Source organism: Rhineura floridana, chromosome 2 (assembly GCF_030035675.1).
Source record: "Rhineura floridana isolate rRhiFlo1 chromosome 2, rRhiFlo1.hap2, whole genome shotgun sequence".
NCBI lineage: Eukaryota > Metazoa > Chordata > Lepidosauria > Squamata > Rhineuridae > Rhineura > Rhineura floridana.
In genome coordinates this window covers 222,671,214-222,679,981 of record NC_084481.1, presented here as the reverse complement: position 1 = coordinate 222,679,981, position 8,768 = coordinate 222,671,214, and positions in this window count along the sequence as shown.

The following is an 8,768-nucleotide window of genomic DNA, read 5'->3' as shown; positions in this document are numbered from 1 at the left end:
CAGAAAAGAGAGCAGAAAAGACCCACTTCAAGAAACCATATCTATTTATATGCTGGCAAAGGAACTTGATCACATTCAAAATCATACTAAAAGACTTCTTATGAGCAGCTGATGCACAAGAGGAATTATTTGGACATATTCCCCAATGAAGAAAGGTTGTTTAGAAAACCTTTCCCAAGAACTTAGGACCAATTATGACAAATTTTAAAAAGCTATGGTCTATAACAAGTTGTTCCATAGTATTAATATACTTTGTCCTTTTTTAATCTGTTTGTTCATTAGAGTACATTGCAAGAATCTTTTCATATTTGTTGGCCTTATTGAGCACTGTACTATTTATGCATTACCTGGCATGACATGTTTGTTTGTTTGCTAGATTTATATCCCGCCCTTCCTCCCAGCAGGAGCCCAGAGCGGCAAACAAAAGCACTAAAAACACTGTAAAACATCGTAAAAACAGCCTTTAAAATACATCACAACAAAACATCTTTAAGAACATATTTTTAATAAAAGCTTTAAAAACATCCTAAAAAGCAATTCCTCTGCTCGTCCTCTGCTATAGTTATCGTTAGGCCAGTCCCAATAACGTTTACATTTTCCATCCACATGGTTATTGGACGGCTTGCCCAGTGTTGCAGACCCTCTCACACATCCATGTTGTTAGCACATGGACACAACCATATGATCTGCCCCAATGACACGGACAGCAGATTTAGGCTAATTCCCACTGTTTCTGACTCAAAGGAGTACTTTTCACCCTTTAAGGGATGTGGTTTGCAAAGCATAACATTCTGCACAACACAGCAGGACACAGTTGTATGGGTGAGCAGCCTTCTTTTGGCCTCACCTTGGAGTGATATTCCTCTTCTGTCTGCACCCTGCTATATGTGTGTTTGTATATGCTAAATGAGGATAACACTTGCATGCAACTGTTGAAGTGGACTTGGGCCCACAGAGGGCTGGCCTTTTCAGTTATGGCAGCCCACCTCTGGAATGCCCTCCCTTGGGATGCTCACCTGGGGTCAACCAAGATGTGATGATGGCCACCAATTCAGATGGCTTTACATAGGAGTGTAAGGAGCTGCCTTATAATAGAGTCTCACCATTGGTTCATCTAGCTCAGCACTGACTACTCCAGAAGTGGCAAACCTCTGGCCAGCAGCCCAAAGGAGGCTCACTAGTCTGCCCATCAGGCCATTTTTGGCCAGTCATGCCATCTGTCACTCACATGATATCATATGACATCTCTGGTGCAGGACAGGTAAAATGGTGGCTGTAAAGGGATGATTGAGAGTGTGTATCTTAGAGTGTACTCCCGATTAGGGATGGAAGGATCTGTCAATTTCAGTTCTCAGTTTCTCATTTTTCTAATCTGAAATTCAGTTCTCCCCATTTCTGCAAGTTTTGATTTTATTGCTAAATCCTCATTAAAATCCAGCATTTTAGCATGAATTTTTGTAGGCAGTTTTGACTAACGTATACATTTTTTGCAAGCAATTTCTCCTATAATGCATTTTATACGTTACCTTCACTAATATATTCATTTCTATGCACACCTCCCCCTAATGCATGCATTTTTGTAAACATTGTTGGAGAACCGCATTGCAAAATATGGATAAATGCAGATTTCGAAGGATGATTGTACTTCAGTTCTCATATTGTTTCGGAAAGTACAAGTTTGATAGATTTAGCTTTAAATGTACGGGATCAAATTTCTCCCCCTTCTCTATTCCCAATTGTTCCTTTGCAGTAGGGCTTGCCTTTGCCGCTGTTTACATTTGGTGCCAAACGCCAGCCTCACTGCTTTCTGCAGGGACTGAATCTACTTGGGATTAAAACACCAAATGCAAGCCTCACTAAAAAGCAGCCACTGGGAGTGTACTCTAAGCCGTGATGCCAGGTGATTGACAGGTGGGCAACCCCACCCCACCCCAGTCAAATGTGGCCCACAGAAGGCTGGGCATTTTCTGATCCCACCCTCTGGACAAAAGTGGTTCCTCACTCCTGATCAGTCTTGACGGACAGCAGCTCTGCAGGATTTCAGACAGAGGTCTCTGCCAGCCCTACCTGGTGATGCCAGGAACTGAACTTGGGACCTGTCGCATCCAGAGCAGTTAATCCCTCACTGAACTCTGTCCCTTTAGGTTAAGGAGGTAAAGGGTTTCAGCAGGTGCTGGTCATGCTGGCTATGTACTCGTATGTCTTTTTGGTGCCAGGTGAAGATGTTTTACTATCCCAGGCATTTTAAAACCTTGGCTGAATCTGGTTTTAGTACTACAGTAGGGACCCGCTCATACGGCGGATTCTGTTCCGGACTGCCGCCGTAAAGCGAAATCCGCCGTAAAGTGGAACGCATTTACTAACATTGTCTAAAATGGTGCCCGACGCCCAAAAAATGCCGTAAAAGTGGAACAAGCATCGTAGGAGCGGAGCCTTTCTGCAATTGACAACCGCTGTGTCGGTGGAACGCTGGAAAGCGGAGCGCCGCAATGCGGGGCCCTACTGTGCAGTGATTTTATGCTTGTCCTGTCTCAGCATTTTGTTACTGATATGTGTTGCTGATTGTTTGTTATCATGACAATTGATTGATTGGTTTGACTTCGTCCTCACCCTTCACCATAAGGTCCCAGGGCAGGCTACAAGAATGTACAACATGCAATATTAAAATAAGTTTAAACAACTTTATTCATTGTTAGATTTTATCGGCCACTTTGAGATCAGCAATGTGGAAGGGCAGGATAGACATCTCCCAAACAGATCAGAAGATTACATTGAATAAACACTTTATGCTGCAATACTTTTGTTAGACTTGGATGTTTTTGCTGCAATAGAAAAACAGGGTTCCCCTTCTGGAGTCTGACTAGGAAGGACAGCAGAGACTGCGGTGCCATTTTGCAAAATTAAGCATGTCTCCTTCAACTCATCTCCCATCATTTTTTTTTTGTATGATCGATTTACATGCTCCCTCCCTGCCCCAATTGCATTCTAAGGCCCATCTAGCGGTCAATCAGCACACAGTCATCCAGGGAATGACATGAAATGAATCAGCTAGCTTGTATATTTCATGTCAAGGTCTCCTTCTGTCCAGTGGTTTCTACAGAGTCTGTACAAGGAGGGAAGAGGAAAGGAATGTGTGATGACAGCAGCCTGCCGAGAGGCTGTCGGCAGCCATCTGAGTCAACGGCTGTCCTGAAAGCAATGGCTCTCAAGTCTTCTGAATGACCTAAGTGACCTAAGGCTAGCACTCAAAAAGGGGGACCCCAATACTGGTATATTCAGAAGTGTTTTTTTTAATCTACTTAAATTGCAGAGTTGGAAGGGACCTTGGAAATCATCTAATCCAACCCTCTGCTCAGTGAAGGAATTGTTTAAGATTTAAACCCCTGCTGAAATACCTCCAGCAAAGAAGAGCCCACCCCCTCCTGAGGTAGCTTGTTCCACTGTTGAACGGCTCTTCCCATTAGGACATTTAGAAGATGACAGAAAAGATGAAGAGGAGGAGGAGGAGGAAAGAGAGGGAGGGAAATCTCTCTATTAGCTGACTGTAGACCTGTATAGATAGGTCCTTCACACAAAATTGATATAAGAACCCTGCTGGATCGACCAATGATCTGTCATCTACCAGCTAGGTAATGGACTCATGGACTTATGTGCTTTTAGACGGTACCTTGGGGCCAATTTTAGTGCTGCAAGTGTTAATTTGGAAATGTAGATTGTGATGGTTATTGTTATTTAACTCTTGTAAATTGTATTACTTTATTGTATTGCTTTATTGTTTTATTGATGTATTCTTATATTGTATTTTGATATTTGTGTCTTCTGTAAGCCGCCTTGAGGGCCTTGGGCCGAAAGGCAGTGTATTTAATAATAATAATAATAATAATAATAATCTGATCAGAATTCTCCTTCTGTCATTGGCCAGATGCTCTAGGAAGCTGGTCATGAAAGAAACAGCACTCTCATTTCTGTGGTGTTAAGGTATATTAGCTCATTAGCACAGAGATAGCCAAGGTGGTGCACTCCAGATGTTGTGGACTACAACTCCCATAATCTCTGACCATGGCCATGCTGCCTGGGGCTGATGGGAGTTGTAGTACAAAACATCTGGAGAGCTCCATGTTGGCTACTCTGGTATTCTTGTAAGATGCCTGAAAGTTCGTCTTACCCCTTATATACCCAGTCGATCCCTGCGCTCTGCAGGTGACAGCCTCCTGCAGATACCATCTTATCAGGGGGTCTGTTCTGCACAACATAGGAAGCAGATCTTTAGTACTGTGGCACCTACCTTTTAGAATTCCCTCCCTTTAAATATTAGACAGGCTGTTATCTTTTTGGCACCTACTGAAAACCTTCCTCTTTCAACAAGCCTTTTAAGTAGAGACCTTATCCCAGTCTGTGACTGTGTTGGAACTGCTTTTTAAGATGTTTTTAAAGCTTTTTAAAAAAGATGTTTTTAAAAATGTTTTGTTTTAATATTTTTAAAAGTATATTTTTATGATGTTTTAAAAGTATATAAATAAATATATATTATATAAATAAATAAAAAGTATATTTTTATGATGTTTTAAAGTGTTTTTAGCGCTTTTGTTTGCTGCCCTGGGCTCCTACTGGCAGGAAGGTGGGATATAAACAAAATAAATAAATAAATTTGCTTGGAGGCTCATGGGAGTGGCCATGCTGTTTGAGGCAATGTAAACGGGACAATTGCCAGCATTCTCTCATCCTGATTAAATTAATTTACCAGATTTGTGTATATGTGTATATGTGTGTGTATGCTCTCTCTCTCCCTCTCTCCCTCTCTCTCTCTCTCTCTCTCTCTCTCTCTCTCTCTCTCTCTCTCTGTGTGTGTGTGTGTGTGTGTGTGTGTGTGTCTGTAACCACTGTTATTTAAGTTTGTTTATTTATTGTTATCCAGACATGTGCCAGCTCTGAATGTGGTACTTCATTCTAGCTGTCAAGGTTAGTGGCCTTTGATCTAGAGATCTAGCCTGTGGGAAATAATCTAATCCCTTAAAAAAAAAACTAAACCAGTGGCAAACAAGACATCTAGTGGCAGTGAATTCCACAGGTTACAGGGCAGTCCTGAACATTTCTGCTCAAGGGAAGTAAGTCCCTTTGAGTTCAGTAGGACTTGAATAGAGGCTTGCAGCCTTAATTATGTATTGGGTGAAGAAGCACATCATTAACTTGTGAAATCCTCTAGTGTGGGATGTGGGGGTAGCCCAGAGGCCAATTGTTTAACAAGGGCAACAGCAAACCACTCACCTACTTCAAGCTGAAATGCAAAAAGCTGTGAGGGAGTGCACTCATCTCAGTTGTGGCACTCAAAATATGTTTTTGGGCTCAGAATTCCTTAATTCTTAGCATGTTATGTTTTTTTGTACCTGCCTCCAGTTGATAGCTCAGGATTCTAATAAAAAAAAAACCAAAGCAGATCCCTCTGCCCGCTCCTGATATCGATGATGGAGCAAATGTTTTTCCTATGATGAGGGGATAACGCTGCATTAGGAGAACGTTTTGATCATTCATCCCCTCCCCCCGATTCAGTGCCCAGCAGACCGGCCCTCGGAGGGGGGCTACCCAATGTATCTCTGCAGGAGTGGCTGCTCTGGGCTTCCTAGATTCCAGTGAGAAGGAAACATGCATGGATCAGTGACATCCAGAGACACACTGCATAGGCTCTTTTAAGCACAGGTAATTTTTACAAAAGGAAGGAGGGAGGGGGGAAGGGCACCATTTGGGCTCTGCTTTAGGCAACAAAAATGCCTGAAGGTAGAAATTTCTGGATGGAAGAGAATACCTTTTGGGCATTGCAATATTTTTTTTTTAAGTGTGTCTCAAGGTGAACATATATTCATATTTCCCAGTTTGGAGGCAGAGATGGGGCGCTGCAGTAGAAGAGCGGTGGGATGGGAAAAGGTTAATCACTCTCATACATGTCACTTTTCTGCAAGCAGCTGTCTGGGTTTTAGAAAGCCTTGCATCGAATGTGCCATGCCTATCAGAAGTCAGAGCCGAACAGATCACTCCTGGCCTTGCGCGCACAACCTGTGCTCTGCCCGTGCCCTCTCTTCCAGGGTCACCAAAGTGTTCATCTCCTCTGTGAAGCCATGCACGCTTACCAGCCTCTTGTGTGTGAGTGCTGCCATGCCACCAGTCTCCTGTGTTGAGGTGCTGCTATGCTTACCAGTCCCCTGAGGGTTACCACTTCACTGTGCAGCAGATGAAGGCTTGTTTTTTTCCTCCTCTGCAACAGAGCCTACCCTGGATAACCCCTGATGCGCCTAAAGAAAAAAGCAAAGGGGATGTGCCCGTTGCTTGCTTTGGTACATTATTATAATCTGCCAGTGCTCAGAATCTGTGCTGCCTCCTTGGAGTTGCATTCAGAGTAGAGGATGCAAAAGAGGATGGGCTTGCGGCTGGGGAATAGAGGGTGAGTTAGCAGAAGAATGAAGGAAAGGCGATGCATGTGGGGGTGATAGGAGTCTGGGGAACATAAGGCTATCGATGGCTAGTAGCCACAATGGCTATGCTATACCTCCCCTGTCGGAGGCAGTGTGTCTCGGGATACCAGATGCTGGAAGCCAGAGGAAGGGAGAGTGGTCTTATGCTCAGGTCCTGCCTTTGGGCTTCCCATTAGAGCATCTGGTTGGCCACTGTGAGAACAGGGTGCTGGATTAGATGAGCCTTCAGCCTCATCCAACAGCCAGGCTCTTCTTATGTTCTCAGTTTAGGATGGGAGCCAAGAGATACAGCAGACAGAAATGTCACCCAGTGTCATTAGGAACATGGGAAGCTGCCATTAACTGAGTCAGACCATTGCAAGGGTTATCTTAACGTGCTGCGAGACGCATTTTGTGCAGTGTCAAAAAAATGTGCAGCGTGAAACAAGTTCTTGCGCAGTTGAGCATATGGGATTTAATATGGAGCTAGGTAGGTTCTAAAAAAGAAACAGAGGAGAAAAAAAAGAAATAGAAAATGAAGATCAGTACTGGTTCTTTTCAAATCTCCATAACCTTATACAGCGCTTTTTTGGTAAAAAACAACAACAGGGTGTTAGTTCTCATATACTGATAACCAGACTGTGGGTGCCAGCACAAAATGGCCAGCGTAGGCAACAAAAAAAGAGGTACTGGTGAGGACTGTCACAACAAAGCTCTGCTAATAGCATATTATGAGACAAATTACTTGACTAGTTTGGGGGCAGGCAGTGTGCTGGCTGCTGCTGGAGTAAGAAAGAAGCTTAGAATAAATCCCGCAATAATTTGTCTATTTAGCCCAATATTGTCTACACTGCCTGGCAGCAGGTCAGACAGGGGTATCTTCCAGCTCTACCTGGAGATACCGGGGATTGACCCTGGGACCTTCTGCATGCAGAGCAGATGCTCTATCTCTGAGCTACAGCCCTTCCCAATTTGGATGCTCTGTTAGTTTTCTGAATGTTCATGAACCAGATCACTGTGGAGGCAAGCACAAAGGACTTCTTGAGGGCTCAGTTTCGCCTCTTCCTTCCATTCACTGCTGCCAGCGCCACCTTCGCCGCACATAGAGCAGATCAGGCCATTAGGGAGGCCAAGAGGTCTATGTGCACCTCCCTTATACCCCTCCAGCTCTCCCTCTTTGCATGAGGTAAGTCAGCTCATGCTTGGAGATGGAGCAGAGAGTATGGAGGCGAGAGGGGGGACTGTGTGAAGATAAGGGAGGCATGCACAGGCTCTTGTCATGGCCTGATGTGGGGCTTATGCTCATTGCAAATGGCCAATGATAAACTCTCACTTGGAGGGTAAGCCGCACATCAGGTCATTAGAGTAGTGGGACTCTAAATCCCATCAGCCACAGCCAGCATGATCAGGGATGATGGGAGTAGGGTTGCCAGGCTCAGGGCCTGAGACTGATCCTGTATCTTTAGGAGAAGAGAAAGTCAGCCAAGTGCAGGTGTTCTTGCAATACTGTAATGGGAAAAACCACAAGGTGGAATTCTCGCTTCCCCCTGCACAACTTTTAAAGATACAGAAGACCTCTTGGTTGCCAGGCCCGAGCCAAGAGGTCTTCCAGGAAGAAGGGTGGGATATAAATCAAATAATAAATAAATAAATAAAATGTTTACACTTTGGAGAGCTGCTGCCAGTCAGTGTGGACAATGTTGAGCTAGATGGACCGATGTTCTGACTTGGTAGAAGGTAGCTTCCTATGTTCCCATTACACAAAGTGACATGCAGCCATCCTTTGAAATTCACTTCTCCCAATTTTGCAGTAGAGTTCTCCATCCAAAAAAATGTGTACAAAATGTGCACACAAAAAAGGTAAGATTTAAAAAAAAATGTGTACAAACATCTGCCTGTTAGGGGAAAGGTTCGATAAAAATACATGTATTAGTGAAAACAACATACAAAAAAAGTGTTTTATTAGAGGGCAGTGTTTGCAAACATGTATATATTAGAAGAAATGTACCCTAAAATGCTGATGAATTTTCATTAGGACTTTAAAAAAAATACATCGCAAACTGATGCAGAAATCTGGTGGAACGGAACTTAAGACTGGACAAATGAGAAATCGAGAGATTTCATTTTAACTCTCATTTTGAGCATGAATTTAAAAATGTGACCCACGTACCACCTGAAGTCTGAAGTGGTGCAGCCGATTCCCCCATCTCATTCAAATGGCATATGCAGTCCAGGCTTAATCACACAGCAAATGTGGGGTGCTTGAGGGGTCACTGGATAGCACACGGCAGATGGGTTCAACATGGCGGCACCAGGTGTAAGAAC